At 36.7% G+C, this 18,067-nt stretch overlaps 1 protein-coding gene and 1 pseudogene across 3 annotated transcripts in view; one reads left to right on the top strand and one right to left on the bottom strand.

Annotated features, from left to right (window-relative positions):
* TENM2 (teneurin transmembrane protein 2) overlaps positions 1 to 18,067 on the top strand; it is a 1,508,878-nt gene that overhangs the window by 813,226 nt on the left and 677,585 nt on the right. The window lies entirely within an intron of this gene.
* LOC144311993 (phosphatidylinositol N-acetylglucosaminyltransferase subunit Y-like) lies at positions 3,404 to 3,642 on the bottom strand (annotated as a pseudogene).

The raw sequence follows: 18,067 nt of genomic DNA, 5'->3' as shown, positions 1-18,067 counted from the left end.
CTTGATAGGGTTGTATTGAATCTACAGATGGCCTTCAGTAGTATTGACATTTTAACAATATTAATTATTCTAATCTATGAACAGGGATACTTTTCCATTTATTTGTGTCTTTTTCTATTTTTTTCTATCAATGTCTTGTATTTTTCTTTAAATTTATTAGTTGGCATTTTATTGGTTTTGATGGTATAGTAAATGATATTTTTTGTTTCCTTTTCAGAAATTTTGTTGTTAATGTATAGAATTGCTATTAATACTTACATATTAATTTTGTATCTTGGAATTTTACTGAATTCAATGATTGGATCTAACAATTTTTTTTATTGAGTTTTTAGGATTTTCTGTATATAAAATCATGTCACCTGCGAATAGAGACAATTTTATTTTTCAATTTTATCTTTGATTTCTTTTTCATGTCTGATTGGTCTTGCTAGAACTTCCAATACTGTGTTGAATAGGAGAGGCACCTTTGTTTAGTTCCTGATCGTGGAGGAAAAGCTTTCATCCTTTCACCACCTAGTATGATGTTAGTTGTAGGCCTACCATATATGGGCTTTATTATATTGGGATAAATTCCTTCTCTGCTAATTTGTTAAGAGATTTTATCACAAATAGATATTGAATTTTGTCAAATGTTCTTTTCTGCATCTATTGAGGTGATCATATGATTTTCTTTCATTCTATTAATGTGATGTATCACACTGATTGATTTGCATATGTTAAACCATTCTTGGATCCCAGGGACAAATCCTGGTTGATTATGGTGAATGATCCCTTCATGTGCTGCTGACTTCAGTTTTCTATAATTTATTGAGAATTTTTGCATCTATATTTATCAGAGATATTGGCCTGATATATAATATATAATATGGTTTTCTAGTAGTGTCTTTTTCTGGTTTTGGTATCAGGATAATGCTGACCTTGTAAAATGAGTTTGGGAGTGTTTCCTCCTCTTTAAGTTTTTTTGTTTTTTTGTTTTTTTTGGGGGGGGGGAGGGGGGCTGGGTTATTTGGAAGGGCCTAATAAATATTGGTGTTAAACTTTCTTTAAATATTTGGTAAAGCTCACCAGTGAAGCCATCTAGTCCTGGGTTTTTCTTGATTAGGAGATTTTTAATACTGATTCAATCTCCCTAGTAGCAATTTACCTATTCAGGTTTCTATTTCTTTTTCACTTAGCTTGCTAAGTTTAATGTTTCTAAGAATTTTTCTACTTATCCTAGGTTATTCAGCTTTTTGGTGTATAGTTGTTAGTAGACTCATAATCCTTTGAATTTTTGTGGTATCAACTATAATGTTTTTCTATTTATAATTTTATTTATTTGAACACTTTCTCTTTTTTTCTTCATTAGTCCACCTAAGGGTTTGTCAATTTTATCTTTTCAAAGTACCAGCTCTTAGTTTGGTTAATCTTTTCCATTGCTTTTCTGTTTTCTATTTCATTTATTTCTACTCTATTCTTAATTCTTTCTTTCTTTTGCTAACATTGGGTTCAGTTTGTTCTTCTTTTTCTGGTTCCTTAAGTTATAGATTTAGGTTGTTTATTTGGTATAATTGGCTAAATGCAGGCATTTAGCTATGACCTCCCCTCCTAGAAATGCTTTTGCTACATTCCACAAGTACTGGTATGTTGTGTTTTTATTCGTTTGTCTCAAGAAACATTTTTATTTCCCTTTCATTTCTTCTTTGATTAATTTATTGTTCAAGAGGGTGTTGTTTAATTTCCTCTTGTTATTGATTTCTAGTTTTATGCCATTGTAGTCAGAGAAGATAGTTGGTATGATTTTAGCATTGTTAGATTTGCCAACTTTTGTGGCCCAACACATGGTCTGTCCTAGAAAATGTTCCATGTGCAGTTGAGAAGAATACACTTTGTATTATCATTGGAGAGAATGTTCTGTATATGTCTCTTAGGTCCATTTAGTCAATAATGTTGTTCCGGGTTCCCTTCTTTGCTGTTCTTTTGCATCTCCAAGGGCAGCATGAATACAGGCATAGCTCAGATATATTATGGTTTCAGTTCTAGACCGTAGAAATAAAGTGAATATCACAATAAAACAAGTCAAATGAAGTTTTTGGTTTCCTAGTGCATATAAAAGTATGTTTATACTATATTGTAGTCTATTAAGTGTGTAATAACATCATGCCTAAAAAATGTGCATACCTTAAATTAAAAATATTCCTAGAAAATGCTAACCATCATCTGAGCTTTCAGCAAGTCATAGTCTTTTTGCTGGTGAATGGTTTTGCCTTGATGTTGATGTTGATAGTTGTTGACTGATCAGGGTGGTGGTTGCTGAAGGTCAGAGTGTCTGTGGCAATTTTTAAAAATAAGACAACAATGAAATTTGCTGCATTGATTGACTCTTCCTTTCACGAGTGATTTCTCTGTAGCATGTAATGCTGTTTGATCACATTTTACCCACAGTAGAACTTCTTTCAAAATTGGAGTCAATCCTCTCAAACCTGCCTCTGCTTTATCAGCTAAGTTTATGTGATATTCTAACTGCTTTGTTGTCACTTCAACAATTTCCACAGCATCTTCACCAGGAGTAGATGCCATCTCAAGAAACACTTTCTTTGCTCATTCATGAGAAGCAACTCCTTATCTGTTCAAGTTTTATCATGAGAGTGCAGCAGCAATTCAGTCCCATCCTCAGACTCCACTTCTAATTCTAGTTCTCTTGCTGTTTGTACCATATGTGCAGTTACTTCCTCCACTGAAGTCCTGAACCCCTCAAAGTCATCCATGAAGATTGGAATCAACTTTTTCCAAACTTCTGTTCATATTGATGCTTTGCCCTCTTCCTATGAGACACAAATTTTTTTTAAATGGGAAGTGTCATTTTATTATTACTCATGTAAGCATTTGATGCCAAGGAAACAAATGTAATTTTACAAACTCAGAATGTTTGCGAGTATATGAAACTTACATTTTTTTGTAGTTTTCTATCACACTACCTCAAATGCATTTCTTTACAACTATTCTAGCATAGCTCCTCTGGAATTATTTTAGTTATCCTTAACATGTGACTGCCAAATACTTTGAATCTAAAATAAACAATTAAAATGTTAATGATTAACTTTTAGATGACTGGAGTGAGAAAGTCATCAGGTGATGGTTGGGACCATTAATTTTCAATAAGAAACTTTGTTGAAATATTTCTTCTGATGCAGTAGTTATAAATTAGACTTTTCAAAAAACAAAGTCAGAACAAAAGTATAATAAAAGAAGCTTCTGCAACTTAAGCCTCCCATAGTCCTAAACCTCTGAGAGAAGCAAGGCAAAGTACCTTTCCTGCAAATTAAGTGGGTTTCCAGTATTTCTGTGTGGTTGAGCTTTCAGAGACAGACACTCAATACATATCATTAATATATATATATATACTATCTTGGCCCTGGTTATATTAATTATATCTGAAGATTTTAACACCCATCTACGTCCAAAGGTGGAACAACACAGAAAATGGCATCTTAATCAGCCTAAGCAGACTGTAAAAGCACAGGCTGACTGTGCTAGTGCAGCCCTGTGGCAAGGCTTCTTCCACAGAGACTGAGTAGAACAGACCTGCTAAAGAGATCAGCAGAATAAGGGCAATGTAGGAAGAGACAGAAACAATCTTCTCCCCCACTTACTGATTGCCATTCTGACTTTTTAAAAGGTAAGCAGTACTAAGAAAATTAAGTTCTGTGTGTTGTTTTTTGTTTGTTTTTTCGGAGGGAGAGAGAGAGAGAGAGAGAGAACTTGAGCGGGGTGGGGAGGCACATAGAGGAAGAGGGAAAGAGGGAATCTTAAGCAGGCTCCACATTCAGCATGGAGGCTCCACCTCACAACCCTGAGATCATGACCTGAGCCAAAATCCAGTCACATTCTTAACTGACTGAGCCACCAGGGGCCCCTGTGGTATTGTTTTTAATTATGATCTGGTGCTGCCCCATTTCTTCTTCTTATTTTGATGTGTCATCCTAGTTGCCTGCAGTATCATATTAGGATCCCCATTAATAATTGGAAAAGCTATTTCCAACTTGTCATTAATCAACTCAGTTGTCGATGCTTCATATCTGAGCGGCTTTTTGGAGAGCAGGCACACCAGGAATTCAAGCAGCACCAGGTCAAAGGCACGGGACGGGTCCTCCATCCTCCCACTCTTGTCTGCCCACTGCCACCATCCCGACACATGAAGGCACCTGTGGGTGGGCGACCATGCACAGTGGCACCTATGTACCCTGCAGCCCTAAAGTGGGAGCCAGCAGCATGCTCTGCTCAGCATGGTGTGGCAACCCATGACCACACTGCCTGGCACCCTCAGCCACCCGCGGGGCTTCAACAACAAATGGTCTTAATGCATCCAGAATGATGAAATCCTTTCCAAAATGTTTTCGATTGACTTTGCCCAGATCCATCTGAAGAATCACTATGGCAGCTATAGCCGTACAAAATGTATTTCTTAAATAATAAGACTTGATGGGATGCCTGGATGGCTCAGCGGTTAAGCTCTGCTTTCATCTCAGGGTGTGATCCTGGAGTTCAGGGATTGAGTCCCACATCGTGTCCCACATGGGGCTCCCTGCATGGAACCTGCTTCTCCCTCTACCTGTGTCTTTGCCTCTCTCTCTCTCTCTCTGTGTGTGTGTGTGTCTCTAATGAATAAATGAATAAAATATTTAAAAAAATATAAGACTTGAAAGTTGAAATTTCTCCTTGATCCATGGGGTGCACAATGGATGTTGTGTCAGCAGGCATGAAAAGAACATTGATCTCATTGTACACCTCCATCACAGCTCTTGGGTGACCAATTGCATTGTCAATGAGTGGTAATATTTTCAAAGGAATCTTTTTCTCTAAGTAGGTCTCAACAGTGGGCTTAAAAGATTCAGTAAACTGGGGTGCCATGGTGGCTCAGTCAGTTAAGCATCTGTCTTCGACTCAGGTCATGATCCCAAGATCCTGGGATAGAGCCCCGAGTTAGGCTCCCTGCTCATTGAGGAGTCTGCTTCTCCCTCTCTCATTCCCTCTCCCCCTTCCTCTTGCTCATACTCTCTCTCACTCCCTTGGTCTCTCTCTCAGATAAACAAATTGTTTTTTTTAAAAATTCAGTAAACTAAATTGTAAACAGATGTGCTGTCATCCAGACTTTGTTATTCCGTGTAAAGTACAGGCAGGGTAGATTTAGTATAATTCTTAAGAGCCCATGAATTTCCTGAATGGTAAATGAGCACTGGCTTCAACTTAAGATCTCCAACTACTTTAGCCCCTAACAAGACAGCCAGCCTGTCCCTTGAGGCTTTGAAACCAGGCACTGACTTCTCTCTAGCTATGAAAGTCCTAGATGGCATCGTTTTCCAAAAGAAGGCTGTTTCATCTACATTGAAAATCTGTTGTTCAGTGTAGCCACCTTCATTACTTATCTTGGCCACATCTTCTGGAGAACTTGCTGCAGCTTCTACATCAGTACTTGCTGCTTCATCTTTCATTTTTATGTTATGGAGACAGCTTCTTCTTTTAAACCTCATGACCCAAACTTCTGCTAGCTTTGCTTCTGCAGCTTCCTTACCTCCCTCACCCTGTATATAATTAAAGACAGTTAGGGCCTTGCTCTGGATTAAGCTTTGTCTTGAGAGCATATTGTGGCTGCTTTGATCTTCCATCCAGACCACTAAAACTTTCTGCATATCAGCAACAAGGCGGTTTCACTTTCTTATCACTCATGTGTTCACTAGAATAGCACTTTTAATTGCCTTCAAGAGTTTTTCCTTTGCATTCATCACTTAACTGTTTGGCATAAGAGGCCCAGCCTTTGGCCTATCTTGGCTTTTGATGTGCCTTCTTCACTAAGCTTAATCATTTCCAGCTTTCTATTTAAAATGAGAGATGCATGACTCTTCCTTCTCCTTCAACACTTAGAGGCCATCATAAGATTATTAATCAGCCTAATTTCAATATTGTGTCTTAGGGAATAGGGAAGCCCAAGGGGAGAGAGAGAGAAAGAGAGAAGGGAGCTTGTCAGTGGAAGAGTCAGAACACACAATATGTATTAAGTTCACCATCTCATATGGGCATGGTTTGTGGTGCCCCAAAACAATTATAATAATAACATCAAAGATCCCTAATTACAGATCACTGTAACAAATATAATAATAATGAAAATGTTTGAAATATTATAAGAATTACCAAAATATGAAGCAGATACCATTGGGAAAATGGTGCCAATAGACTTGCTTGACTCAGGGTTGCCACAACCCTTAGATTTATAAAAAATGATAATGATAAAATGTGAAAGAGGACAGAGGTCTATGAGTTAGGAAATATGGGGTACATTTTATTTTAACGTGGGTCTAGGAAAGAAACAGAACTCATCAGGTACTTGACCTAAGACCTCAGACCAGCCCCTGTAGTTGGTTTAGCTGTAGACTTTATAAGCTGTCTGTTTGACTCAAGATCACATGCACAGCCCCATCACAAAGGTCAGCATGCTATATGTGCCGAGTAAATACTGTTGAGAGAATGGATTGAAATGATTTAAAGTTTTATGAGCTAGATTTCTTCATCTGTAAAACGTAGGCAGCAATGTTGTCAGGAATAAATGAGATGGTACGTAAGTTATATGCATTACAGTGCCAGTCACATGATGATAACAATCTCATCATCATCTTCTAGTATCACCTCTGTCAATGTGTGCTTAACTATCATTTCAAATTATTATATCAATAGTTAGATTTTTTATGAAATAAAAAATTGAAAGTTCTAAGGATAGGTTGAACTCAAGAGTAGAGAAATGGGAGCCTCATCCATCAGGAAAAATATGGTTTTCTCAGAATGATGATGATTCTTCTTTTTGAAAAACAAAAAAACACGACCTTATGAAAAGGCCACCACGTTCTACCTCTGACACTCAGTGTGTACTTCTATAAGCTCTTACTAGCTCTCATAACCTCTGTCTTCTTCCATCTTCCTGGGCATGTTTCAAAGATTAAAATCATAGGTGATCCTTGGGGAAATGTGTAATTGTAACCCAGATGGGTTTCATTAGGATAGAATGTATAAGGATGAAGGTTACAAATGAAATAGATATTACTAAGGAATGGGATACAATTGGACATCAAGCAATTCACACTTTAACATACCTTCTGGATATATATTTAAATATATATACATATATTTCTATATGTAGAAAAATAAGTGGTAATAACAAAACCATGATATCTGAACTATAAAACAAACAGTCGGCTGACACTTTAATGGAAGAGGAAAACCTTTCAAATATTTCAGAGTGTAGGATACTGTAAGTAATGGAAAGTTTCACATGAAGAGGCAATATTTACAGTCCAAACTTGTCACTCTGTGTCCCAGTTGCCTCATCAGCAAAATGGGACAATTGGACCTAACCTAGCTAATGCATAGATTTTCTTGCAAATTGCTTCCAAGTGAGTATCAAAGAATCTCTGATCCTTTAAGACACCAAACACCATAGGTAAAAGAAAAACAAGTTTGAGAACACATGTATGGTTTGGAAGGTAATTTTAAATAATTGAGATGTATTTATCCTCCATTTTTGAAATAAGGTTCAGAATTCAGCTGGAATTACAAGTCTCATCAGATACTTTGAACTTGATACAATTTAAATAGGCTAGTTTGAGCAAGATACAGAAGATTGTGCATTTCCCAGGTTCAGCCAGTTGTCAGGCCTGCTGGATTGACTGGTGATGTCTTGATTGGGTATGATTCCCCTTGACTCATTTCTCTGTTGTTGGTAATTAAAAGCTGTCTAGTTTTATTCTCATTTAATCATAAGTGAAAGGGTAATGTCTGCCAGACTTTTCCTATTCATTTGGTGTTTGCAACACTGCTGAGCCTTGAGATCACAAATTTTAAGCTGAAGATCCTGATAACTGAGTATCAATGCAGATGGTGTATTGGTGTTTTGCATCTGGGAGCTGATAATCAATCTCCAAGCTAATTGGAATACAATCCCCAGTGCAAATGGATAAATTGGCATATATGATCTATCTTCTCATTCCAGCTTTGAAAAGCAGAAACTTCTGTGTGTAGATAGAAAACATTGTTTATAGGGACGCCTGGGTGGCTCAGCGGTTAAGCGTCTGCCTTGGGCTCCGGGCATGATCCTGGAGACCTGGGATCGAGTCTCACATTGGGCTCCCTGCATGGAGCCTGCTTCTCCCTCTGCCTGTGTCTCTGCTTCTCTATCTCTCTGTGTCTCTCATGAATAAATAAATAAAATCTTTAAAAAAAGAAAGAAAGAAAGAAAGAAAGAAAGAAAGAAAGAAAGAAAGAAAGAAAGAAAGCATTGTCTATCAACTGAGGTTCCCACAGATCTCTGGGACTAGCACAAGTACCTAATTTTATGCTGGCAGGAAAACTCTTATTGAAGAAGTAGGATTCAAAATGATAGTTGGCCTCTCTCTAGTCTTGGTATGTTTTGTTCTGGTTCTTAGAGCTTTCCCTTCATTATGGTTTTAATCATCTCGATCAGCATTATTATAATCACAAAATGTCAGCCTAAGAAAACGATAATCTCATCGTCATTATGTTTCAATGTCACCTTTGTCAACTTGTGCTTAGCTATCATTTCAAATTACTGTATCAATGCTGTAATTAGATATAATTTGTGATATGACCAGCATTCACAGGTGAGTGGTTTTTCAAAAAATCCCACACCAACTGAAATAGTTTGTTATTATAGGTCTTTTCTTTCAGAACCAAATATGTTTAATGTAGGCTTTCACTTGAGAAATACTCCAAATCAAAATGTTACATTTTATGACTACAACATGACTTCATATTTATTACTTGAATATTATACACTATGTGTGTGAGTTGGAAGCACTGAAACCTCTATCCTGTTCTCTATAGTTTCTTTTTCCTCTTCTTTTCTTTTTTTAACATAGGATGGCATAAGGAAGTTTCTTAGGATTGTCTTCATGCATGCAATTAATGAAATTCAAATATCTCTCTTTTACTAGTCAAATTCCTTATTGAAATTGACCACTCCATAATGATTTTTATTATTTCATTGCAGTGAATCATAGGTTTAAGATATTTTCCATTCTATTAAGTCTTCTTTTAAACCAAGATAAGATTAGGGTGTAAGAAAGGAAGAGAGGTGATGATTTGGAGACAGATTTTCTACCTTCGCTTATGGGAAGAAGTATTCTAGGTTAAAAAGTAGGACTGGTTGATCGAGCATAAAAGTGATTCATGAAATATGACATCTCTTTAACATTGAGGGAAAAAATGCTTTCCTTCATTGAATGCTTTCTCCCATATGCAAAATATTGACACATCCCTATTATATCAAACAAAAGCCTTCGTTCAGAGAGATAATTTTATAGAGCGGCTGGTATCATGTGATCTTATTAATATTTATGAAATATGATAATAATATGGAAAAGGGGGAACTGGAATACAGCCCTATCTTCCTAGACCCTATTCATTTCAGCTTCAAAATGTTTTTTCATTTCACACATCAGACGCTAATTAGCAAATATCTAATTAGTGTTAGAAGATTAATCGCTCATGGGAGTTGTTGAGGCTTTGAGCTTTCATGCATGCAAAAACAGTGCCACTTTAGGTGCATTTGTTAAGGTACAGTAACTTTAAATGATACAACTTTTATTTTTCTTGGAAAAAAATTTGAAATTACAGCAATGGAGTAAATTTAAGCTCAAGTAAAAAGAGAGCAGGGAATGTTCAGTTGAAAAGATAAAAATGAGGCCATTGAGAACCACACTTTCAATCCAATCACCAAGTGTTAAGCAAGAGCCTACTCTGCTTTAGGCACTATGAGGAAGTACTCACAGGAGTCAGAAAATCAAAAAATGTAGCCCCTGACCTCCACATGGCTTAGGGAATTGAAGGAAGGGTTTGCAACTGTGGCCTCTGGACCAAATTTAGCCAGCCAATTGGTTTTCTATGTCTATAAACTAAAAATGGCTTTTACATTTTTTAAATAGTTGAAAAAGATGTAAGAAGGATGATATTTCATGACACATGAAAATTAAATGAAATTCAAATTTCAATGTCCATTGAAAAAAAAGTTTGATTGGAACACAACCATGCTTATTCATTTATGTAACTGCCTATGGCTGCTTTCAGCTACAATAGCAGAGTTAAGTAGTTGCAACAGAGACCATATGGCCCTCAAAGACTAAAAGTATTTACTCTCTGGCCCTTTGCAGAAAAAAAAAAAAATGTGCCCACCCTGAATAAAGAGCTAAATATTTTGATGTAGAGGAGTCATTTTTAGAGTCAAGTAGAGTGACACTAGTTCTAAAATTTGTTAGCTTGTGTGACTTTGGGTAGGGGATTTAAAACTTCTAAGCCTCAGTTTATAATACAGGAATTATGGATCTCTTAAAAATATATGAAAACTGAGGCTTTGAAGAATTAAATAGGATTACTTAAATAAAGTGCCTCACTTGGTACTTTGACTCATGGTAGATAATTCATAAAAGTTACTTCCCTGGCCCCCATTGCCTCCTAAATACAAAATAAAGTTAGATTTCTCTATTAATTCTTGCCCTCCTTAAGAAGTTTTCTAAATAGAAGGGTGAATGGCCCAGAACAGGGAGCAGTACTATTTTCACCCACTTATGAATAAGATGGAAAAGGGGATAGATACTAAACTAAAATGATCTCACTGGAGAGTTTCTAATATTATGGTAAGTTGTTCCCATCTTATCCCTAAATGCCCTTAAGCATCAATTCCGTCTCCTAATAAAAACTGAAAGAAGGAAGTAGCCAGGAAGAATTTATTGTTAATGTAAGTTCCAATGATGTTGTTCTTATTTTTTTACTCATAAAAATCTCAGTTTATACCAAATTCCTATTTACAATTCATGGCTGTCAGATCTTTCATTTAAGTACACACATATTAAATTTATTGACTGTATCCTGTGGAGTTAATGATGGGTAACTCATTAAATGCCACAGGGGGCCTTTTATAAGTAAGACTTTTTTTTTTTTTTTCCAGAGGGTGAGGTGTTTGCAGGGAGGAGGGTTTAGGGTAAATTGAAAACTTTAAAAATTACTTTTTAAACTGAAAAATCTCTGTGTTTTAGAGCAGCAGGAATTTTAATCAACACACATACACAACATCAAAATTTAGTTATGTAAATAGTAAGATTGGCTTCTAGAATCAATATATCTACATTGAAATTTGACCATAATTCAAATCGATTTATATGTTCTTGTGAAACAAGACTGCAAACTACTAAAGACATTTAAAGTAAAGTTGAAACTAAAGATATAATGGCTTCCATTTCATCTCTCCGAAGGTTGTGAGCAACATTAGTATGTTTTCTCTGAAAGCCTGTCCATTAGCAAAATATTTTGAAATTATGTTGATTTTAGATGACTGATATATAAATCAATAATTTGAGGAACAGGATCACAGTCATATGTAGCATATAATCACATGCTGTGAAATATATATTGGAATTACTTTTGATGATTGCTATCCTGGATTGGTGGGAGAGGAAAAGTTGGGATTCTGGAATAATCCCACATTACTCACTGGTCACTCTGTATATTCAGTGTGCCCACTCGGTCTCGAAGTGCTCTGGGAAGTGGGCAAGTTGTATTTAGGGAGAGTGACAGTAGGGGGTTTGGCATGGGGTGGGATGACCTAGCACTAGAGACAAGGATTTACTAACAGTGCATAAATTGAGCCAGAATCCCTTAAACTCTCTCACCAGAGGGTTTTTTACATCATCTCATAAAAGCCAAATAGAGAAGAAAGAAAGGAAGTGATTATAAATACAACTAAAAGAAATCAGTCATGAAGAGTGTTCTTCATATTTGAAGAGAAGATGTTCCCAACCAGCCAGGTGTTTTTAACACATTTTTCAAGAGCTTTTCTATATGTGAAGTCTGTGGGGGTTTATAAATGTTGTCTGGCCCCCAAGAGCTTACCATTAGCTCTTTCCTTGGCATCTGTGGACCTCTAAACCATTTGAATAAGAACCACCAGGAATGAGGATAGTTGTTTTAAAAATACAGATTACTGTGTCCTTTCCCTATCTGCCTCCACTAAATCTCTGAGAAGTCAAGCTCTGCAAACTGAATGTTAGTGAGCTTCTCAAGGGATTCTTAACACCTTAAAGTTTGAGAAAAATGTCTCTGGGTCATTGTCAAACAGGAAAAATGTAATTAATTGTCTGCATATGTTTTTCATTGCCTTTACCTATAAGGTCATTTCTCTTTTGTTCTCATCCAAGCAACAACTTCATCATTGCCTCTCATTATATTCTCTAGTTTCCTTTCTGTTACCTACAAATGGCTTTGCAGTGAAAATTTAAAAGATGTTATAATACCAGCAATGAGTGAGGAGCCAGCCACACAAAGTGCCAGAATAACTTGGTGTCCCAGTTGTTTCTTGCTGTGTTCCAAACCACCCTCTAACTCAGGAGCTGGTAGGTCAACTGAGCAGATCTTTGGCTGGATTTACCTGGGATCAGTCACATGACTAGAATAATCTCCAAGCTTAAATGAAGGCTGGTCTGGGGCCAGTGATTTTAGAAGTGTGGTCACTGGGTCACTGGACCAGCACCATTAGCATCACCTGGAAAGTTGGAAATGAACATTCTGAGACACTGTCCCAAGTTTACTGAATCAAAAGCTAGGAGTGGGTTTCCTAAGTTTTAATAAATCCTCTAGGTGATTCCAATGCACACTCAAGATTAAAAACTCTTGTATAGAAAGCATAAGATAAGAGGGTTTGTCTGTGTTCCAAGTGATCTCATCCTCCCATAGGGTAGCCTGAGCTTCCTTAAATAGTTGGTAGCACATTCCAGAGGGGTGAAAACAGAAGCTGAAATGCTTCTTGAGGCCTAAACCCAGAAGTTGTCCAGTGTCATGTGTGATATATTCTAACAGTTAAAATAAACCACAAGACCAACCCAAATTCAAGGGGAAGGAAAATAAACTCTACTTCCTATTAAGAGGAATAGTGAAATCACATAGCAAAGAGGTATGAATACAGGAACAGGAATAATTGTTTTGGCCATCTTTGTATACAATCTACTGAACTAAGTAACATTTAATAGACCTAATTTCATATTATCAACAACAGTCCCCAACATTGTCTTAAAGGATTTTTTCTTCTGTGCAAAAAGTGCATTGCCAATTGTGTAAGTTTCATAGCGTGGACATAGCAAAATAACTGGGTGGATCAAAATAACAGAAATTTAGTTTTTCACAATTCTGGAGTCTAGAAGTCCAAAATTAAGGTGTCAGTAGGACCATGCTCCCTTTGAAACCTGTATGGGAAAATCCTTCTTTGCCTCTTCCTAGCTTCTGATGGTTTGCTGACAATTCTCACTTCAACCCAGGACACCCTCCCAGATTTCAATTGGACAGTTGACTATATTTTATAATATTTAGAATTAAGGAGTAATTCTGTACTAGGAAGAGGGATGGACTTCAAAGATCTTAATTTACCACATAGTTGTGTATATTTGACCCTTTAGTGTGAATAGATACATAAATGTTTCACCATTTAGGGATCTTGACAGGGAGCCCAGGAGGGAATGCCAACACAGAATGTGATACTTATGTATGTTATGATGGAAAAGCCTAGAAGATGGTGTTTTCCTGAGATGTGTATTTTAAAGTATCCTATTACATAGAATGAAAATCAATGGTACCATTTAGAATACTAATACCAGGGGCACATTTAAAATATCATGTTATAGCTTAGAGATATTGATATTTGCAATGGAATATATGTAGTGGCAATTGTGTAAAAGGAAGGTTTTTTTATGATCTTCCCTGACACTTGTCAGAGATAGTTTCATTCTATTATATCTCTTTATATAATGAGGCTTTGGATTTTAGAGTATGTAGACCTGTCTAACCATGTATGCTTACACATACATATATATGTATCTATATATCCATTCATTCACTTATCATTTATCCATCATTTATCCTTTCGTTAAACAAATGTAGACTGAAGGCCTACTGGGGAACAAGAAATAATGAAATAATAATGAAACATTGTTTTGCCCTCATCTCCTGAAGTGGATATTAGAGAAGCACATAAAATTTTTAAAAAATAATAAATTTATAGCATAAAATACAAGTCAGGCAGCCAAATGTGCTATGAAGAAATGTACATATAATCAGGTGATAAGATTAATATTTATTCAAATAATTTAAGGCATATGTGAAAGCATATTTCATAAATATTTGTTTTTCAATATAATAAAATCTAAATATATAGTCTGCCATGACCAACAATGATAGAGCCACTGTTCTGTACCCCTTTTCAAATTATTGGGAATATTTTCTAATTGATGCTATTGGAGTTTAGTAATTGAGGTGGTTGCAGCTATGGTCATGTTGTGTGAAGAGCATAGATTTTGGATCCTGAGAAAACTGGATTTGATCTGAGGTTTGGCAGCTTGGCTATTTACTGTCTCTGAGTATAGTAAATGTCTTTATTAACTGAAGGTGGTGCTTGATTCTTAGGATGTCCTAAAGCTTACATGAGATGACATAGGTGATACTGCTAGCTACAATCTTTGGCAAGTGAGTTAACATATATTTTGACATTTTTTTCTCTATAATTTCATTCAAGCAATCTGATCTCTTTGATGGTTTTTGAGAATGGCCAGTTAAATATAGGACATAAATATGAGGACAGATCAAAGATCCTCTTCTCTTAAAAGAGATCACTCCAGCACTTGGTGCACCATGAAGGTCCAACATTGAAAACATGATCTTGGTGGATAAGCATATTTTCTAAAAGGGTTAATTGCTATTCTACACAGATAAAGAAAACAACCATAGTTAATTTTTACATCTTCAAAAATGCATGATTTTTCAGTGATGCGTTATACGTGAAATACAATAAAAGGGCATTAACAAAACCCACTTCCACTAAAATCTGATTCATGCTTTCACATAATATGTATGGTTTTCTACTTTTATGGGTGCATCCAAAGTTTTTGAATCTTTAAAAAGCCCTCTTTGGGACTCCTGGGTGGCTCAGCAGTTGAGCATCTGCCATTGGCTCAGGACGTGATCCCGGAGTTCTGGGGTCGAGTCCCACATTGGGCTCCTGCATGGAGCCTGCTTCTCCCTCTGCCTATGTCTCTGCCTCTCTCTGTGTCTCTCATGAAGAAATAAATAAAATCTTTTTTTAAAGCCCTCTTTAAATATCCTGCATTAAGACTGTATTTTATCTTCCTAGTTTGGGCACAATAATCTTAATTATATTTGCTGCACATGCTTCTGGACAAGACTCCCTTCTGTACTCTCCATGTGTAAATTATGACCACGCTTGTAATCTTGATAGGTTGTACATACCAACAACAGCAATAATATTGGTAATGAACAAACTTGGTAGTTATGTAGGAATGATCTCCAAGTGTAGTAATTATTATTGGCAAGTGATAAAATTATTAGAAAAAAAGTTACTTGATACTTACTACATGTGAAGTTGTTCCTTCAGTGTTCAGAACAATTGCATGAAAAAAGAAATGTTATTAGCATCTTGCAGATGAGTAATATAAGACCACAAGAAACTAAACAACTTATCAAAATAAGTGGGTTAGAGGGATCCCTGGGTGGCGCAGTGGTTTGGCGCCTGCCTTTGGCCCAGGGCGCGATCCTGGAGACTCGGGATCGAATCCCACGTCGGGCTCCCTGCATGGAGCCTGCTTCTCCCTCTGCCTGTGTCTCTGCCTCTCTCTCTCTCTCTGTGACTATCATGAATAAATAAATAAAATCCTTAAAAAAAAAAACAAAAAAAAACAAAATAAGTGGGTTAGAAAGTGGGGAAGCAAAGATCTGAACCCCATTATTTGTCCAGCATCTATTTGCTTCATCTCCATCTTCATCTCCTTCTCCATGGTCCAGCATAGACCACCTGAAGACCACACGGGCTAAGCTAAACGATTCGTGTCATTTGCTGTAGAGTGAGACCTGGAATGTCCTCTATTTTTTTTTATTATTATTATTATCAGAAGCTAGTGCCTGGCTTTTTAAATTCTTCTATTGTGAGTCACTGTCTTCTGGAATTATCTCCTATAAATATCATGATCTGCCCAGGAAACTTGCAGTGTGAACTTTATACAGTTCAAGTTTCAATCCCTGACCTAAAAGGAAATCCTTATTTGAGAAATGGATCCCCGTGCTTCTGTTAGCTCAGAACTCTCCTAGATGACTAACACTAAGTCTTTGCTAACTGCTGAACTGAACAGTTAAGTGACAGAAGGTTGCACAGAAGGTAAATATTCTTTGAGATGTAAGCCTAAATTAGGAAGGAATGGGTAGGATTGATCATGAATGGGTGCCTACATTTGATAATCTCATGATTTAGGTGTCTTATGGAGAGATGTTGGCAGGGACTTGGCTTAAGAAAGGGAGGGATCACTCTTTGAGGCAGAAATAATGACAACTAAGCATCTGATATTCCATGGTCCCTTGGCTTTGTTCCACACTCAAAGACTGAACTAATCTCTCTGTCAATTCCTGTGTGGTAATTTACAACTTAACACCCTTAAGCCATATTTCTATCCCCTTCCCCATAATGGACACCTCAGCCATCACGTTGGCCTCTTCTCCTGGGTAATCTGGATACAGAGGCTCCACTTAACTCACCTTCAAAGGGGCAGTCACACTGACTGCACTTGATACATTCATAACATGTCAGTCAGTAGCATAGGGTCATTGGAATGGGACTACAACTTGAGATCCACTTATTTTGGTAGACTAGCAGCTGTCTAGCAGTGGGCTCCACATTGGACTATTTGCTCTTCAGGATCCGTTAAGAACAGTGGCATAAGAAGGAAGAAGAATGGTTTTGACATTATAAGTGCTTCTCGGCCACATTTAATATTTGGAAATATTTATCTTAGTTTTCTTTTTTATCATAAAGATTCATGCTAAAATACAGAAACCATGTTGGCTATAAATGTGGAGCCACACAATAAATAGTAGAGCAATCAGGGACTTTAGAATTTACATAATTTAACCTTCTCTTTACAGTTGTGTAAACTGAGGTCTGGAGAGGTTATATACTTAGCCCAAGGTCACGTGACTAACTGATTTGTAGTTTCTTCTAGTATTCCGTAAGAAACCAAAGATGTGGAAATATCCACTAAACTCGTTTTCTCTTTGCACTTTTAATTACTTCTATTTCTCTGTTTTATCGTATCCCAACATATTCTTCAATCCTTCCAATTAAAGGAATGAGGGGAAAGGTGGAGACAAGGATAGAAGCAAGAATACATTAGCATATATTAAGATAATTTACACCAAATCAAAAACTTACATTCAATTCATCAGGGCACTTTCCCAGAGCAAATCACAGAATTTTCCCCTAAGTAATTATAAAACAGGTTAAAGGAATAAGGACTCTGGTCATTCATCGATTCCTGATTTTTATTCCCAGACTTATCACTCCCCAGGATGAGAGGTTTGAGAGAAAAGATACATTTGTAAAATGACTAGAATAATTTTACCCACCTCAGGGATTCAGTGAGTGTTTAATACCATAAAGGGCTCGGAGATAGTCAGATGAAAGGTGCTTTAGAAGGCAGACATGATTACTGGATTAGAATTTCAGAGAGTAAGAAAGGAATCTTTTGTGTTGACAGGTTTTTTCTTATTCTTTTTGCAGTCCTATAGTGGTTTAAATTTTTTTCCTACCAATTTTTTCAATTTCAGATCATGTCCTTGACTTAGTACCGCTCTCACGAGAGGAAACGTGTGTTGGTGGAAACTGTCTACCTCCCTTTTGGATTTTTTTTTTCCAATATGAATTTTAACCTAGTTGAATTTGCAGGGCTAATTTTCCCCACTTCCCATGGTTGTGATGTTTATAAAGTAAAATGGAATTACCTGGGGACAGTGTTCTCTAACTCAGTATTTATTACATGTCATAGAGGTGCGTGTGCACGCACATACACACACACACGCACAAATGCACACATGTACGCACCCACCTCCCTGTATTGAATTGTTTGGAGACCAGCCCAATTTTGTTTCATTCTCTAAAGGTTACCATCATATCATTAATCTCTCTCAGCCCTTAAAAATGGCT

Source organism: Canis aureus, chromosome 4 (assembly GCF_053574225.1).
Source record: "Canis aureus isolate CA01 chromosome 4, VMU_Caureus_v.1.0, whole genome shotgun sequence".
NCBI lineage: Eukaryota > Metazoa > Chordata > Mammalia > Carnivora > Canidae > Canis > Canis aureus.
Note: the sequence above shows the minus strand (reverse complement) of the source record. Positions and strands in the feature narration are given on the sequence as shown.